A 16,451-nucleotide genomic window follows, 5' to 3' on the forward strand; every position below is an offset into this window, starting at 1 on the left:
CAGGATCCTGTTGTGCTATGCACTGCACACAGAACAAATGAGTGCTTTCCCCATAAAAAGTATGGCTCTCTGCCATGTTCTTCACATCAATGTATCTTGTTTCTTTAATTTCCCAGTGTTATGTCTATAGCTGTTCAAGTTATTCACTGTTTTATGTTCATTAAGACTTTAATCACTTTTGAGTCATTCCCAAACCAGTCTTGATGTTTCTTAGAAGACATTTTTAAGTATTCATTGACTTGTTCAGCTAAATCATTTACAGACTATGGATTGGTTGCAAACTAATAGGAACAATTCTGCAATTTACATAGCTCAGGCAGTACCTTGCAGATGCACAGATTTGAGTGGCCCTTCACACACAGGGATGGATGTCCAGGCATCTGAATACTGTAAATTGCAAAATCAGGGCCTATTTCTAGGTGCTGTTCACTTCTCACCCTTTGTGTGGTTAATTCTCTATGTCACATGGTATGGTATTGTGTCTGCTCCCAAAAGACAGGAGAGGCATTCTAAAAGGAAGAATAATGGAGTGCAAGTAACAACTGACACAATTTCTAGTGTAATTTTTCAGACACAGAATCATAGAGCGTAAAATTATATGTTTCATATCTGAAAATTTTGACATTCAGAAACATTTCTACCAATACCCCCTGATGTTCAAATAGTCACAAAGAGTAAATAATATAAACCTTCATAACCTCATGAACTAAATGTGATACTTTTATGTAGAGAGAGGCTGGCAAACGGGTATCTTTCTTATTTGAGCAGATTTCTTTCATGTAACTGAGAATATTCCAAAATGTGCCTCTTTCTTCCATCAGATGCACAGTAATTCTATTCTGATAGAAATAACCTCAGCTCCTTTCTTTGCTACCAATATATATTTATCACCCTCAAAGTGACTTCACTAGGGCTTGATTAGAGACTTCTTTATTTAAGAATTGACATCAGACAATGAAAGACTTTCAAAATTTTTCTTAAGTTCACACAGGAGGAGTAAGGCATCCCTTTCTTTCTCTTTTAAAAGAAAACCTTCTCTTGCATCTGAATGTAAGAGATAATGTTCAATCATGCTTGGTAGAGAATCTCTTTCACACTTTCTTGAGGTTTGTGGTACAAAAAGGCACAAGGCAATACAGTAACAACAGCTAATATTTTGGGAAGGGAACAGTGTTCCTTTAAAAATTAAGTATTTAAGGAAAGCTAGAATCCAGATTGAAGTGATTTCATGATTCATTCTTTTGTTTATTAACAGCAACTAAATATCAAGGTCCTAAAACATCTCAGAATTTGTAACTAGAAAATCACTGAGAAGATTTGGCACTGTATAAATATAAGGCTTTGGATTCTGAGTGACAAAAGTCCCCTGAAAAACCCGTGTTTGCCACAGATAAAGAAATGTTGATATGAAAGAGTTAGGAATTGGGATTGGAGAACACACTAATACATTAAGGGGGTATGAGGATATAGCCACACTAATTATAATATTGAAATATGAAAATGGAGGGTTGCTAATGGTAAGATTAATATCTTTGATAGCTATATTTTAATGATTTGTAATTATGGGTAGGGAATGAGTATAGATGAGGAAACAGGGACAAGCGTTTTGCTGACATAAGTGTGGTTTTGCCAGTTCTTTTCACAGAATTGCTGATCTGGTCAAAATTATACTATTGCTGAAAGAACGAAGATAAAATTGTGCTGGAAGTTTTGTGGTTAAAAACACATAACACCAAGAAGACTTTTTACTGGGAAAATCCAGGAACAGGGTGACACAAAAAACATGACTGTATAACAACATAACTGCATAAACCGCAATCAATCCAGAAGTTAGGTAAATTGAAGCTTGCGCATGTGTAAAGTATGGGTTATATAAACAAATGGGTGATATGCTAAAATCTGATTGAAGAAAAGTTGAATAATATGGAATGTGATAACCTGGGCCCTCTACCTGTTCTGTCTTGTCTGTTATGGTCGGGCATAAATACATATTCAGATACTATGAGTGAACAGAAGTCTGCCTGAAATTGTATAAATAAAGGCAAAAATTGATTAAGCCTAAATTGGATGGACTTGTGACTCAGATTCACAGCTTAACCCCCACTATTCTCATAAGTATTAGGGTGACCAGATGTCCCAATTTTATAGGGGCAGTCCTGATTTTTGGGTCAGGCTACTATTACACCCCACCCCCATCCAGTTTTTTCGCATTTGTTGTCTGGTCACCCTAATAAGTATTCTTGCAGTACCTAGAAGCCTCAACTGAGATTGGGGCCCCATTGTGCTAGATGCTGTACAAACACAGTGAAGAGCTTACATGCTAAATGGATAAGACAGACCGAAGCGTAAGAGGGAAAACAGAGGTACAGAGAGGAAAAATGACATGACTAAGCCCTGGTCTACACTATGAGTTTAGGTCGAATTTAGCAGCATTAGATCAATTTAACCCTGCACCCATCCACACGACAAAGCCCTTTTTTCAACTTAAAGGACTGTTAAAATCGATTTTGGTACTCCTCCCCCGACAAGGGGATTAGTGCTGAAATCGACCTTGCTGGGTCCAATTTGGGGTAGTGTGGACGCAATTCGATGGTATTGGTCTCTGGGAGCTATCCCAGAGTGCTCCATTGTGACCGCTCTGGACAGCACTCTCAATTCCGATGCACTGGCCAGGTAGACAGGAAAAGGCCTGTTAACTTTTGAATCTCATTTCCTGTTTGGCCAGCGTGGCAATCTGCAGGTGAGTGCAGATCTCATCAGCAGAGGTGACCTTGATGGAGTCCCAGAATCACAAAAGAGCTCCAGCATGGACCGAACAGAAAGTATGAGATCTGATCGCTGTATGGGGAGATGAATCCGTGCTCTGTTCCAAAAGATGAAATGCCCAAACATTTGAAAAAATCTCAAAGGGCATGAAGGACAGAGGCTATAACAGGGACCCGCAGCAGTGCCACGTGAAACTTAAGGAGCTGAGGCAAGCCTACTAAAAAACCAGAGAGGCAAATGACCACTCCAGGTCAGAGCCCCAGACATGCCACTTCTATGATGAGCTGCATGCCATTTTAGGGGGTGCCCCTACAACTACCCTACCCCTGTGCTTTGATTCCGTCAATGGAGTAGCACGCAAAAGGGATGCGGGTTTCGGGGATGAGGAAGATAGCTCACAGCAAGGAAGCGGAGAAACTGTTTTCCCCGACAGCAACTGTTTCTCACCCTGGACTTGGAGTCAGTACCCCCCGAACCCACCCAAGGCTGCCTCCTGGACCGGCCAGGCGGAGAAGGGACCTCTGGTGAGTGTACCTTTGTAAATATTATACATGGTTTAAAAGCAAGCATGTTTAATGATTAATTTGCCCTGGCATTCGCGGCCAGTACAGCTACTGGAAAAGTCTGTTAACATGTCTGGGGATGGAGCGGAATTCCTCCAGGGACATCTTCATAAAGCTCTCCTGGATGTACTCCCAAAGCCTTTGCAAAGGGTTTCTGGGGAAGGCAGCCTTATTCTATCCTCCATGGTAGGACACTTTACCACGCCAGGCCAGTAGCACGTAGTCTGGAATCATTGCATAACAAATCATGGCAGTGTATGGTCCCAGTGTTTGTTGACATTCAAACAGCATCCGTTCTTTATCTCTCTGTGTTATCCTCAGGAGAGTGATATCATTCCTGGTCACCTAGTTGAAATAGGGTGATTTTATTAAGGGGACATTCAGAGGTGCCCGTTCCTGCTGGGTTGTTTGCTTGTGGCTGAACAGAAATGTTCCCCACTGTTAGCCACGCGGTGCGGGGAGGGGTGAAGCGCTCATCCCAGAGAATTGGGTGTGTGTGTGTTGGGGGGGGCGGTTAGTTGGGTTTGGGCTACACATTAACCCAAAAACTGCAGCCCCTCCTCCTTTTACATGGCCAATCCATTTTAAATGGCCAACCCAATGGCTGCTTGGTATGGGAAATGAGGGTGCTGCTGTTTGAAACCATTCCCACATGTTATGAAGGTTAAAGAAGCCAAAAGACTGTGTCTTGCCATGGCTGACTGCAAGCCAAATTCTGTTGCCCGACCCTGCATGTGTGATCTCTTGCACCAAACAGGCATATCCTCAAGAAGAGGCAAAATGTGACCTTGTACTGAAAGCACATGTGCTATGTAATGTTAACAGCAAGGTTTACCATGAAAGAGTCTACTATTGTTCTCTAAAATGTGTCTTTTTAACTACTATGCTGCCTTTTTTTTCCTCCAACAGCTGCAGATGTTTCAATGCTCACAGTATCTTCTCCTTCCCAGAGGCTAGTGAAGATTAGAAGGCGAAGAAAACGCACTCGCGATGAAATGTTCTTTGAGCTCATGCAGTCCTCCCACACTGAAAGAGCCCAGCAGGATGCGTGGAGGCAGACCAGTCCAGGAAAGCACAATATGAACACGAGGACAGTTGGCGGGCTGAAGATAAGTGGTGGGCTGAAGATGATAGGTGGCATCAGCTTGGTGATAGAAGGCAAGAGGCAATGCTGAGGCTACTGGAGGAACAAACTGATATACTCCGGTTTATGGTTGAGGTTCAGGAAAGGCAGCTTGAGCACACACTGCCGCTACAGCCTCTGTGTAACCAACTGCCCTCCTCCCCAAGTTCCATGGCCTCCTCACGCAGATGCACAAAAACGTGGTGGTGGGGGGCCTCTGGGTACCCAACCAGTCCACCCCAGAGGACTGCCCAAGCAACAGAAAGCTGGCATTCAATAAGTTTTAAAATGCAGTGTGGGCTTGTCCTTCCCTCCTCCCCCACCCCTCCCGGGCTACCTTGGCAGTTATTCCACTATTTGTGTGATGAATTAATAAAGAATGCATGAATGTGAAGCAACAATGACTTTATTGCCTCTGCAAGCGGTGATCGAAGTGGGGAAGGGAGGGTGGTTAGCTTACAGGGAAGTAGAGTGAACCAAAGAGCGGGGAGGGCGGGTTCATCAAGGAGAAACAAACAGAACATTCACACCGTAGCCTGGCCAGTCATTCAACTGTTTTTCAAAGCTTCTCTGATGTGTACTGCACCCTCCTGTACTCTGCTAACCACCCTGGTGTCTGGCTGCACATAATCAGTGGCCAGGCGATTTGTCTCAACCTCCCACCCTGCCATAAACATCTCCCCCTTACTCTCACAGATACTGTGGAGCGCACAGCAAGCAGTAATAACAATGGAAATATTGGTTTCGCTGAGGTCTACCTGAGTCAGTAAACTGCGCCAGTGCGCTTTTAAATGTCCAAATGCACATTCTACCACCATTCTGCTCTTGCTCAGCTATAGTTGAACAGCTCCTGACTACTGTCCAGGCTGTCTCTGTACGGCTTCATGAGCCATGGCATTAAGGGGTAGGCTGATTCCCCAAGGATAACTATAGGCATTTCAACATCCCCAGTGGTTATTTTCTGGTCTGGGAAGAAAGTCCCTTGCTGAATCTTTTGAAACAGACCACAGTTCCTGAAGATGTGAGCGTCATGTACCTTTCTCGGCCATCCCACGTTGATGTTGGTGAAACGTCCCTTGTGATCCACCAGTGCTTGCAGCACCATTGAAAAGTACCCCTTTTGGTTTATGTACTCGCTGGCTTGGTGCTCCGGTGCCAAGGTAGGGATATCTTCTGTCTGTCGCCTCACCACAGTTAGGGAATCCCATTGCAGCAAAGCCATCCACTATGACCTGCACATTTCCCAGAGTGACTACACTTGCTATCAGCAGCTCTTTGATTGCGTTGGCTACTTGGATCACAGCAGCTCCCACAGTAGATTTGCCCACTCTAAATTGATGCCCGACTGATTGGTAGCTGTCTAGCGTTACAAGCTTCCACAGGGCTATCGCCACTCGCTTCTCAACTCAGGGCTGCTTTCATCTTGGTATTCTTGCACTTCAGGGCAGGGGAAAGCAAGTCACAAGGTTCCATGAAAGTGCCCTTACGCATGCAAAAGTTTTGCAGCCACTGAGGATTGTCCCAGACGTGCAACACTATGAGGTCCCACCAGTCTGTGCTTGTTTCCCGGGCCAGAATCGGCATTCCATGGCATGAACCTGCCCCATTAACATCATGATGTCAACATTGCCAGGGCCCGTACTTTGAGAGAAGTCTGTGTCCGTGTCCTCATCACTGTGCTGCCGTCACCTCCTTGCCTGCTTTTGCTTTTGCAGGTTCTGGTTCAGCATATACTGCAGGATAATGTGCGTGGTGTTTACAGTGCTCATAATTGCGGCGGTGATCTGAGCGGGCTGCATGCTTGCTGTGCTATGGTGTCTGTGCTGAAAAAAGATGCGAAATGATTGTCTGCTGTTGCTCTGATGGAGGGAGGGGTGACTGATGACATGGCTTACAGGGTTGGCTTGCAAGGTTGTCACACAGAATGGCCCCCTCAAGGATTGAGCTCACAAGCCTGGGTTTAGCAGGCCAATACTCAAACCACTGAGCTATCCCTCCCCACACTATTTATGGAGGGGGTAGCAAATGAATACAAAACAAATCTTGCCTCTTTATTGTTTTGATCCACTCCATCTCTCTCATCTTAGGCTGGCAGCCGATGGTGCAGTATGACTGCTAGCCATTGTCGTCTCCTGGCTGCTCAGCAGAAGATGGTGCAGTACAACTGCTGGCCATCGTCCTTTATGGCCAGAAATGCCATTTATGTCCAGGCGCCCCCGGCTGACCTCTCAGAGGCCAGTCAGGAGTACGCATATCTGCCCAGGCGCCCCTGACCGATCTCACTGAGGTCAGCTAAAAGAGCACCCAGGAGACGACGATGATGGCTACCAATCATAATGCACCGTCTGCTGCTGAAAGGCAATGAGGTGCTGCTGTGTAGCAATGCAGTACCACGTCTGGCAGCACCCAGGAGACATACGGTGATGGTGAGCTGAGTGGGCTCCATGCTTGCCGTGGTATGTCGTAACCCAGGAAAAAAGTCGAGAAATGATTTATTGCCGTTGCTTTCACGGAGTGGGGTGGGGGGTGATGACATTTACCCAGAACGACCCACAACAATGTTTTTGCCCCATCAGGCATTGGGAGCTCAACACAGAATTCCAATGGGCGGCAGAGACTGTGGGAGCTGTGGGATAGCTACTTACAGTGCAATGCTCCGGAAGTTGACACTAGCCTCCGTACTGTGGACTCACACTGCCGAGTTAATGCTGTTAATGGACTTAAGTGGAGACACACACAATCGACTGTATAAAATCAATTTCTAAAAAATTGACTTCTATAAATTCGACCTAATTTCGTATGGGAAGACATACCCTAAGTTCTCACTGCAGGTCAGTGGCAGAGCAGGAATAAAACCAATGTCTTCTGAGTCCCAGTCCAGTGCCCTAAGGCACCTGCTTTCCCATTCTTTCCCTTTAAAATTCATCCCCAGAGATATCATAACAAATTCCACCCACGCTCCCTGAAAACATTCAAGAATGGGCACTTTCTGAAGGGTAAAAACCCAGTTATGAGCCTGTAAGTTGCAGGCCCCAAAAAAGGCGATTGTTCCCTCCTGGCCACAGTAAATATACCAAAACCTGATTCACAAACACCATTTTTCTCTTCTCTGTATGTATCTATCACATGTCAGTAGTTTCTATGTAAACTCTGTCTATTTTAAATGTGATACAGAATCTAGAGTTTGGGGGGAAAAATCTTATTTAATCAAATAGAATTATGGGCTTCTCTGTGGCCAGCCCCTGCATGCAGTGCATGTGGCATGCGAGCAGTACAAGGAACTTCTCACTCTTCTTGTCCCCCAAGTTAGAATGGCTGGGGAGCATCCACAAACTCCGGACCCTCTGCTCCTAAAGCCTCCATAGATGCTAGCTGCTCTAAAAGAAGATCATGGCTAATACCCTCTTCTTTGCTTCAAGCCACCATAGTTTGCTGGGTAAAATAACATTACTTGCTCCAATTTGATATTCACTGGTTGTGGGAAAAGACTGTAATTTACTCATTTAAAGCCACACTTTCCAGAAGGACTCAGTTCCCACATTTGTGGCCAGATTGTCAGAAATGCACAGGACTCAGTAGTTCTCATTCTGAACTGAAGCTGCTGGATGTTGATCATTTTCACAGGTTCAACCCCAATTGTGAGTGCTGAATACTGACTGTTAGGGTATGACTCTATACTGGAGGTGGAGGTATAATTTCCGTTTTCAGTAGACATACACATGCTAATTTTGATCAAGTTAGCATGTTAGAAATAGCAGTGTATCTGCAATGGCATGGGCAGCAGGATGGGCTAGCTGCCCTGCACACAACCCTATCTGAAACCCTAGGTATATACTTGGGGCAGCCAGTGCATCCCACTGACTACACCACCATGGCTATGCTGCTATTTTTAGCATGCTACCTCGATCAAAGCTAGGTCTTGTATGTCTACCTAAACTGGAAATTACACCTCCAGCTCCAGTATGGACATACCCTACATGGGCAGAAGTGGTGTAACAAAAATATCGACAGGAACCTGCCCTCTCGTACCATGCTCAAACTATTGATCCTACTTTCTTGTTTATTTAAATTAATATTAGTAGGTTACACATTTATTTAAAACTCATATTAGTCTTTTTCGTTTACTCCATATGACTTTTATCCTAAAACTCTTCAGCCGGAGTTTGTTTTTCTTTCTAAGTAAATATTTAACATGAAAAGGTTAGGAAAAAAGCCAATATGGAATAACCAGCATGGCTGTTGGAATTTTTGAGTAATTTTTATTACAGGACTCATCACTAGCTGCTGAAGATACCGGCAGCCGCACTAAAAGTGACCCTTTGGTGACTCATCTGCCATGCTGATTGTGCACACACAAAAGAGCAGAAGGTGAGGCATTGAAATAGTGAGCATTGATACCATTCATTTTTCATTGAATCAGAAACAGCAGCGGCCTGTTCTCTGACTCACGTTGAGATGTTCCAGTAGCAATATAAATGAATTTAGCAGTGAGGCATGAATTCATGTCTTTTTGTGGTGGTATTTAATCAACTCCTGACAACAAGGGTTTTTCAGAATTCTTGATGCTAAAGAGATGCAGCATAGGTATGAATACTACTAGGTCCACTACCAGTTAAAACATTGTTGAAATTGTTTCTTTCTCATCATTGATTTTTATTTCATTTATTGGAAAAGCAAATAGTGGCTTGAACCTTTTGTGCTCTAGTAAAAGTTGTGCCAGATGAAACTCAGCTATTGCTTCTGTCATTTGTGTAACGTTTTATTTTCCTCTCAGTAGATTTTAGAATTTCTGAAAGGTGCCTACTTGGCCAGCTCTAGAGACTGAGCTGGAGGCAAAAATTCACTTCTGTTCATTTGACTTATCCTTGGTGTAGTTCCATGAATGCAAATACCTGAAGTAACGTAGTCAAATATTTTATATGTTGGTTCAAAATGTGTCCAGGTGACCTGATTCTGTTCTTCTCTAGTCTAGAAGGAAATTCTGTTCTGTTCTATCCCTGCATCTCTTTGGAATCAATGTGGTTACACAGGCACAGAATCTGATCTTACCTCTGTAAAATAAATTTAATAAAAATCCCCCAGACTGTAAGTGATGCCTCTTTTAAATGAATCGAGACATAAAAAGAATTGTCCTTTGCGCCTCTACATTTATTGACATCGCTGAAGAAAAGGCATTGCTTTCCTGAAGAGGCTTTTATGATCCATGACCCATTTGAATGTACACGCTAGATATATTTTAATTATTCATTATTAACATTTTAATTGAACATATAATTTCTATAATGACCCAGTTACTGCATAGTCGCATTCATTTTCTAACTCTTTCGAGTAGATTGTTATTAGGTGACAATTCAGTTTCTGCAAAACTGTCCACCAGCCCAAAAAGTTCAGTTTCTAAAATATAGCAATAAAATATAATTAGAATGTGATGTAACGGTTACTCTATCCTGACTCTGTTCTCTAATTTTCACTTGATGTGTATAAACCTTACAAGAAGTACAGTTAAGCCTTATTGGCACAAAATTGCCTTGGGAGATGTCAGAGACTGTTCCAAGTGGGCACTGTGGTTCTCCAAAGCACAGTGCTCCTTACACCTGTCACACAGGTGGAGCCTGCCTGTTGCTTATAACTTGTTACCATAAAGAAAGTGCCATGTGGCTCCTTAGCTGCTATGGCTCCATCCCTTTCAGGCATGGTGCTAGCGGCACACAGTCCTGGTGCTCAGATGGTTGCAAAGAATGCAGATGAGATTGACCTCTGCACTAAGATTTCTGAACTCTTTTAATTATCTCCTTCCCCTTGTAGGAGCTGGTTACAATCTAGGTTGAGCAGAGGAGTTTGGGTTGGTTCATATATTTGGATGTTTATGAATTTTGAGGTTTGAGAAATATGACTGGAATTCTCCCGAATACTGGTGCAAAGGTCTAGTATTTGGTTGTGGTCTGCTAGAATGTAGAGTTGTGCCTCGCCCCTCACTCTAAGACCAACATCCCCTTTCTCCTCTTCCATCCCATCAAAAAAACACTGAAATATTTTTTCTCAAAACAGTTTGTCTGTTGGAAGGTTCTTATTTCATCTGATCTAATTTGCCCATCCCTTACACCTACAGTCACTTTCCACATGAAGTACTGAACTAGGCTATGGCCATGCATAATGCTATTGCTACAGAGCTGCTGATAAAATTATTCATACTTTTAATGCTGAGGTATGTCTTCTTATACTGTAGCTCCCATTCTTCATATTTCCTTTCCCTCTATCTTTATTTCTAAAAATATTTTGTGCAAAGATGGGATATTAATTTATTCATCATTCCTAGTATTTGCTTATACCTCACTTGAGGTCAATCCTCTGTTTGTTTCATAATCTGTTTTAACAGCACCCAATAAGAAATGCAATTAATGCAAAATAGGAGACTGATTCTTCATATTCCTTGCCCACCTGCATATGAGTAGGGCCATTTAAAGTCTGTGGGAGTTGAAGGTGGTCAGCACCCTGCAGCAGGAGGGTCTTTGTGAACAATTACTTTTATGTATTGCCACCTTTCTGCCGAGTTTAGCAAGAAGGATGCAAATTCCACTTCATGGTCAGTGATAGGAAAAAAAACATTGCTATTCTCTTATGGCATATGTATTATCTCAAAACAATGCTTTGCATTTTAGACATACACGCTCAGTTTTACTTGCTGCATGGATACTGTGTATACACATATAAAAAGGGCCAGTTCTGTCCTTGCCTATGTATGCGTGATTCCTGTAGAAGCTGTGGATGAACACAAACATCCAAATGTAGAATTTGAACCATAATTATTTGTACAATGTTAAAATGTTGATACAAACCAGTCAAAAGCCACAAAATCCAGGGGCCGGCATTCTTCCCATAATAACTAGCACTGTTGCTCTTTTCCATATAAGGGCATGTTGAAGACTCTCATCCTGAACGAGGCCTATGCAGTTGCTGTTAGGCATTCCACAACCTCAGCTTTAAGATCAGCAAATCCAAACTCATTGAGATTCCCCGGGCATAGTGGATCCTTCTGGTGCATAGAACCATTGTAGTGGCCAGTGTAGGAGGTGTGGCCAGTGTAGGGGGCATGGCAAGAGAAAAGAGTTTGTGGCTGTAATATCCATATGTCCTGATGACTATTGGCACAGATGATGATAGTCTTCAGAATGCTCTGACTTGCACCAAAAGGACCAATCAACCACACCGTGGTAGTGTGATTAGTAAACACAAAGTGTATGTTTGCCAGCCCTTCCCTTGGCCGCAGTTGAGGTTCAGGCCCAGAAAGACTGGATTCATATCTTCAGATTATCATCTCTTCAAACTTGGTCAAATTCTTCAGGGATTCATTTCTTGACAAGAAGCAGTGTTGGGCCTGTCCAGTCCTGTATTTGAATATGTGATTCTAGAATTGATGCTACATCAGGTGATACTCTCTCCTCTGAGACTGTACTGAACCAATAACCCAAGACTGTTGGGATGGGGTGCTCTTCTATTGGAGATGCCATTTCCCAGATGAGATATAAAACTGAGATCCTGACCAGTTTTAGTTATTAAGATTCCATAAGCACTTTTGCCAATGTTATGCCCTTCCTCGCCCCTGCCTGCCCATTCTCCACCTACCTGTGAAGGAAGAGCAGTGACCCTGAAATAATTGCTGTTTCTCACCCCTCTAACATTGTGATTAACGATATGAGAAGTCCATTCAGGGAAACAAGGGGGTACCCTATATCCCCTATTTCCACGCAGGCCAGCTCACAACTGATCCCTTATTGATCTTAGCATAGTGTTATGTATTCTCTGGAAAAATATAATTGCTTCTTTGTTCCCTTCCTTACTAAAAGTGCCCGATAATGGAGGTGTGTGTGTCTGCATATTGAGTCCCAAGTGAATGGTTATATAAATGTGTGCGGTGGGGAGGAGTGGAGGAAGTAATTGGAGTGTATACGAGTAGGTCACTACAATGCCAAAGAGAGGCAAAACCACAAGGGCACATTCAGGAACATTTACCTTCCTGGCTGCAATATTCTTTCTCTGAAATGTATTCCCCTCACACTAATCAAACATTAACTATCTAAATCTGGAAATTGTGCCAGGAGCTACAGATTTCTGTCTGCCAAATGAGTAATCATTGTAAATTTGACAGGAAAGGAGGAAGAATTAAATTCATTTTGCCTCTTATTTTTTGAACTTAGAATATATATACTTGGTTAACATCAGATTAGAATTCACACTAGATAATATTAACAGGGCCCATTTAGAATAAGGCAGAGCTGAATAAAAAATGAAGTTTATGTCCTGTGGGGAATTTCAATATTTCAAAATTTGTTTTTGCCCCAAATTAGGATGAAAAGACAAAATATTAAAACTTACTGAAACAAAAAAGTTCAATGGCATTTTGATTCAGAAATGTTGGAATGTTTCATCTCAGCATTTTTTGTTCAAAATGAAATGCTTAATGTCAGGTCAGGCTGACATTGATATCTGCGGCCACTTGAGCTGCCTTGGTTTTACCTGAGAGTTGTAGTTCTAGGTACTTCATGATCCCATTCTAGCATTCTGGACCTGTTCCCAGGCTGGACTGCATCTCCCATGGGAATCACAGTGGCTCAGCAATCGGTTGAGACTATGAGGCATCACGGGAGATGTAGTCTGGCAAAGGAGCAAAGCCCATAGTGGAGAATAGGGGCAGACGGGAACCAGAACTACAACTCCCATGATGCACCACAGTGTCTGAGGCAGATGCAGAAACTAATGCAGACCTGATCAGAAGCTGTTTTTTCCCCAATTTCCCTCACAGAAAATTCTATCAAAATCAATAGTTTCCTATATAAAATATCACTATCAACAACCCCTCATTTTCCACAGGAAAATATTTTGTTCAAAATTTGTTAACCCACCCTAGAAGAAAGGCATTCAGGCAAAAGCTTTGGAGACATTGGCCTTGATTCACAACTATATTATTTCAGTTTTACAGTGATGTAACTCCATTGCAATGGATTTTCACCAACCTAAAAGTCTACTGTGCAGTGGTGGATCAGGTATGTGAGGTGAGAGAGAGAGGTTCTATTTTTATTGTACTGGTTTTGTTGATGCTGTTACTATTGCTCCTAGCTGTTATTTTCACATTTATTAAAATAGTTTTAAATGAGTCAGGAAGATGTTTCATCAGCTACTGTAGATTCATTTCTATGTTGACCCTGCTTAGATGAATTCTAAAGGAAAAAGAAAACATACCTCATGAGCCACACAAATAGCTTGTACATTTGATGCAAGGTAAAGCTGCTATGTTTGTCTGCCTTTTCCATTTTTATACAAAGAGATTGAACAATAGACATGACCTCCTTAGCTGTGTTGGAAATGAAGGTGTTATCTAGAGGATAGAGGTAATGTAATATTCTTTTAACAAATGGAAGTCACATAATAGAAGGTGTGATGACAGAAGAACAAAGTGCTATAGGAACAGAGCCAGCATTTCAGGAAGAAGATTTCTCACTTACAGAAAGCAATCTGCTGAGAACACTGATCTCAGGGAAGCAAACAGTCTCCAACCCACAGAATATGTCTACACTGCAATTAAACACCTGCGGCTGGCTCTTGTCAGCTGACTCAGGCTTGCAGGTCTAAGGCTATAGGACTGTAAAATTGCAATGTAAATGTTCAGGCTCGGGCTGGTGCCCGAGCTCTGGGACCCCACAAGGGGACAGAGTCCCAGAGCCTGGGCTCTAACCCAAGCCCCAAAGTCTACATCACTGTTTTACACCCTGCATACTGAGCCCCACATGCCCCAAGTCAGCTGACCTCAGCCAGACCCGGGTGTTTAACTGCAGTGAAGGCACACCCTCAGTGTCCAGTAATCTGAAAAAGCACTCTCACTCTGGAAAGCCTGAGTCCTTTTTCATCCTTGTGTTCTTTTTATTTTCATTACTTACTCTCCATTAAAACAGATGAAGGCAGAATTTAAAACAACGTCTTCTTTTTCAGAAAAAAAATTCTTAACTGTGCCTCTGAGTAAAGAGTTTTCTTTGAAAATAAGAACTCAAACCAGTGTGTTTTTAGTATGGCTAAATGTATATAGCTTGGATACATTGGGTCCAGGGTAAGGAGGGGATACTGTTAGAGGTGGCTCACCCCCTTTCTGCATGTGAGGGATTTATTACGTGTGTCCCCTCCCCGGCCAAACTCCCCCTTCCCCGCACAGCCCAGGGCCACCATGCTCTTTCCACATTATGTTACCGGCAAGGGGAACACTCTGTCCTCCCACTGCACCTGCCTCCCCTTGGCATATTCTGCCGCTCTCCCTGGCAGGTTAGAGCCTGGGCAGGGAGTGGGAGGGAGACGCTTCTAATGCTGGCCCTTCCCGGTTGCTACTCTGCAACCCAGCAGCTGCCTGAGAGAATCTGGTTGGGGAGGAGGCGGCTGCCAGAGACCGTGAGTGAGTGAGCTGGAAATGTGTTGGGGATGAGGGGGGGCTCTGGCTTACTTGCCCTGGTTTTTGGCACCCGAGCCTGGGTGGAGAGCGGAAGCCACCTCCTCCCCAACCAGGCTCCCTCAAGCAGCCGCCAGCCCACCACGCTGCAGAGCAGCATCCTAGCAGCCAGAAGGGCTGATTCCACTCCTGGCCCCCCTGCCCCTTCCAATGCCTGGCATTTGGGGCAGTTGCCTCCATGCTCCTCCCCAACACATCACCTAGTCTTATCCTTGCTCCACCTTTTCCTGCCCCTGCTCCTACCCCCACCCCTTCCCCAGTGCCTCCTGTATGCGCTGGAGGGAGAGGGGAAGGAGTTGCTCAGTGGGGCCTGCTACCGGTGGAAGACGCTGGGGAACAAAGAGGGAGGAGGGGCCCACTGGTGGGGGGCTGAGCACCCACTATTTTTTTTCCAGCCCCAGAGCACCCACGGTGTCAGTGCCTACGTATGTGGATGATACCAAGTTGGGAGAGGTTGCCAACACTTTGGAGAACAGGATTAGAATTCAAAATGATCTCGATAAATTTGAGAACTAGTATGAAATCAACATGATGAAACTCACTAAATACAAGTGCAAAATGCTATGCTTAGGAAAAATCAAATGCAGATTCAAAATGGGGAATAACTGGCTAGGCAGACATACTGCTGAAAATGATCTGTGGGCTGTAGTTGATCACAAATTGAATATGAGCGAATAATGTAATGCAAGTGTGAGAGAGGCTAATATCATAGCATATTAACAGGAGTGTTTTATCTAAGATATGGGAGGTAATTGTCCTGCTGTACTCAGCACTGGTGAGACCTCAGCTGGAGTACTTTCTCCAGTTCTGGGCACTACATTTTAGAAAATATGTGGACAAACAGGAGACAGTCCAGAGAAGATCAACAAAAAAAGTCAGGTTTTCTAAATCTTTTATTATGAGGAAAGGTTTAAAAAAAACTGGGCAAGTTTAGGCTTGAGCAAAGAAGACTGAAGGAGGACATAAGTCTTCGATGTGTTAAGGGCTGTTGTAAGGAGAATGTAGATCAATTGTTCTATATGTCCACTGAAGGTATTGTCACAATTTCAGGGAAACTACACATGTAATCCACCAAGGGCAGCAACTTTAGGCTTCTGGTTGTCAGCTGTCACCTCTCTGAGGCAGAGACTCATGCCTTCTTCCCTCCTGACTGGGAATTGAGAGGCTGCAGAGCTCCCTGCTTTATGCTGTGATATCACTAGCAAGCCAGACTGGCTAATAGACAGTAGCCAGCACTAGAATAGAAAGCACTGTGCTTTCTCTGAGGACTTTGCCTACAGTTATAAATTACCACAGAGCTCTTTCTAAGCAAGCACATTAATTCTTAAGGCAGAAAGCATTATGGAGAAAACATAAAAAACAATTACAAAAAAACCCAAACCCTACACACATACTAAAAATCTTACTAATGAGCACCTCCAACTCCAGCCAAGAGGTCTGGTAGATTTCAGTGCTTCAAATCCCACAGCTGGGTTCTCCATGTGGTTACAAGTTCATCCATCTTAGCTCC

General features: G+C 43.5%; 1 protein-coding gene across 7 annotated transcripts in view; it reads left to right on the plus strand.

Moving 5' to 3' along the window:
• The window catches only part of LUZP2 (leucine zipper protein 2), a 431,446-nt gene that overhangs the window by 163,123 nt on the left and 251,872 nt on the right, over positions 1-16,451 (plus strand). Inside the window, exon 1 of one of the 7 annotated variants that reach the window (XM_045012219.1) lies at positions 13,480-13,502. The exons of the other annotated variants lie outside the window; for them this stretch is intronic. The gene's annotated coding sequence lies outside the window, so the exon portion shown is untranslated. Of the gene's footprint in view, positions 1-13,479; positions 13,503-16,451 lie in introns of those variants that run through there. 7 annotated transcript variants of the gene reach the window in all.

This window comes from Mauremys mutica, chromosome 4 (genome assembly GCF_020497125.1).
Source record: "Mauremys mutica isolate MM-2020 ecotype Southern chromosome 4, ASM2049712v1, whole genome shotgun sequence".
NCBI lineage: Eukaryota > Metazoa > Chordata > Testudines > Geoemydidae > Mauremys > Mauremys mutica.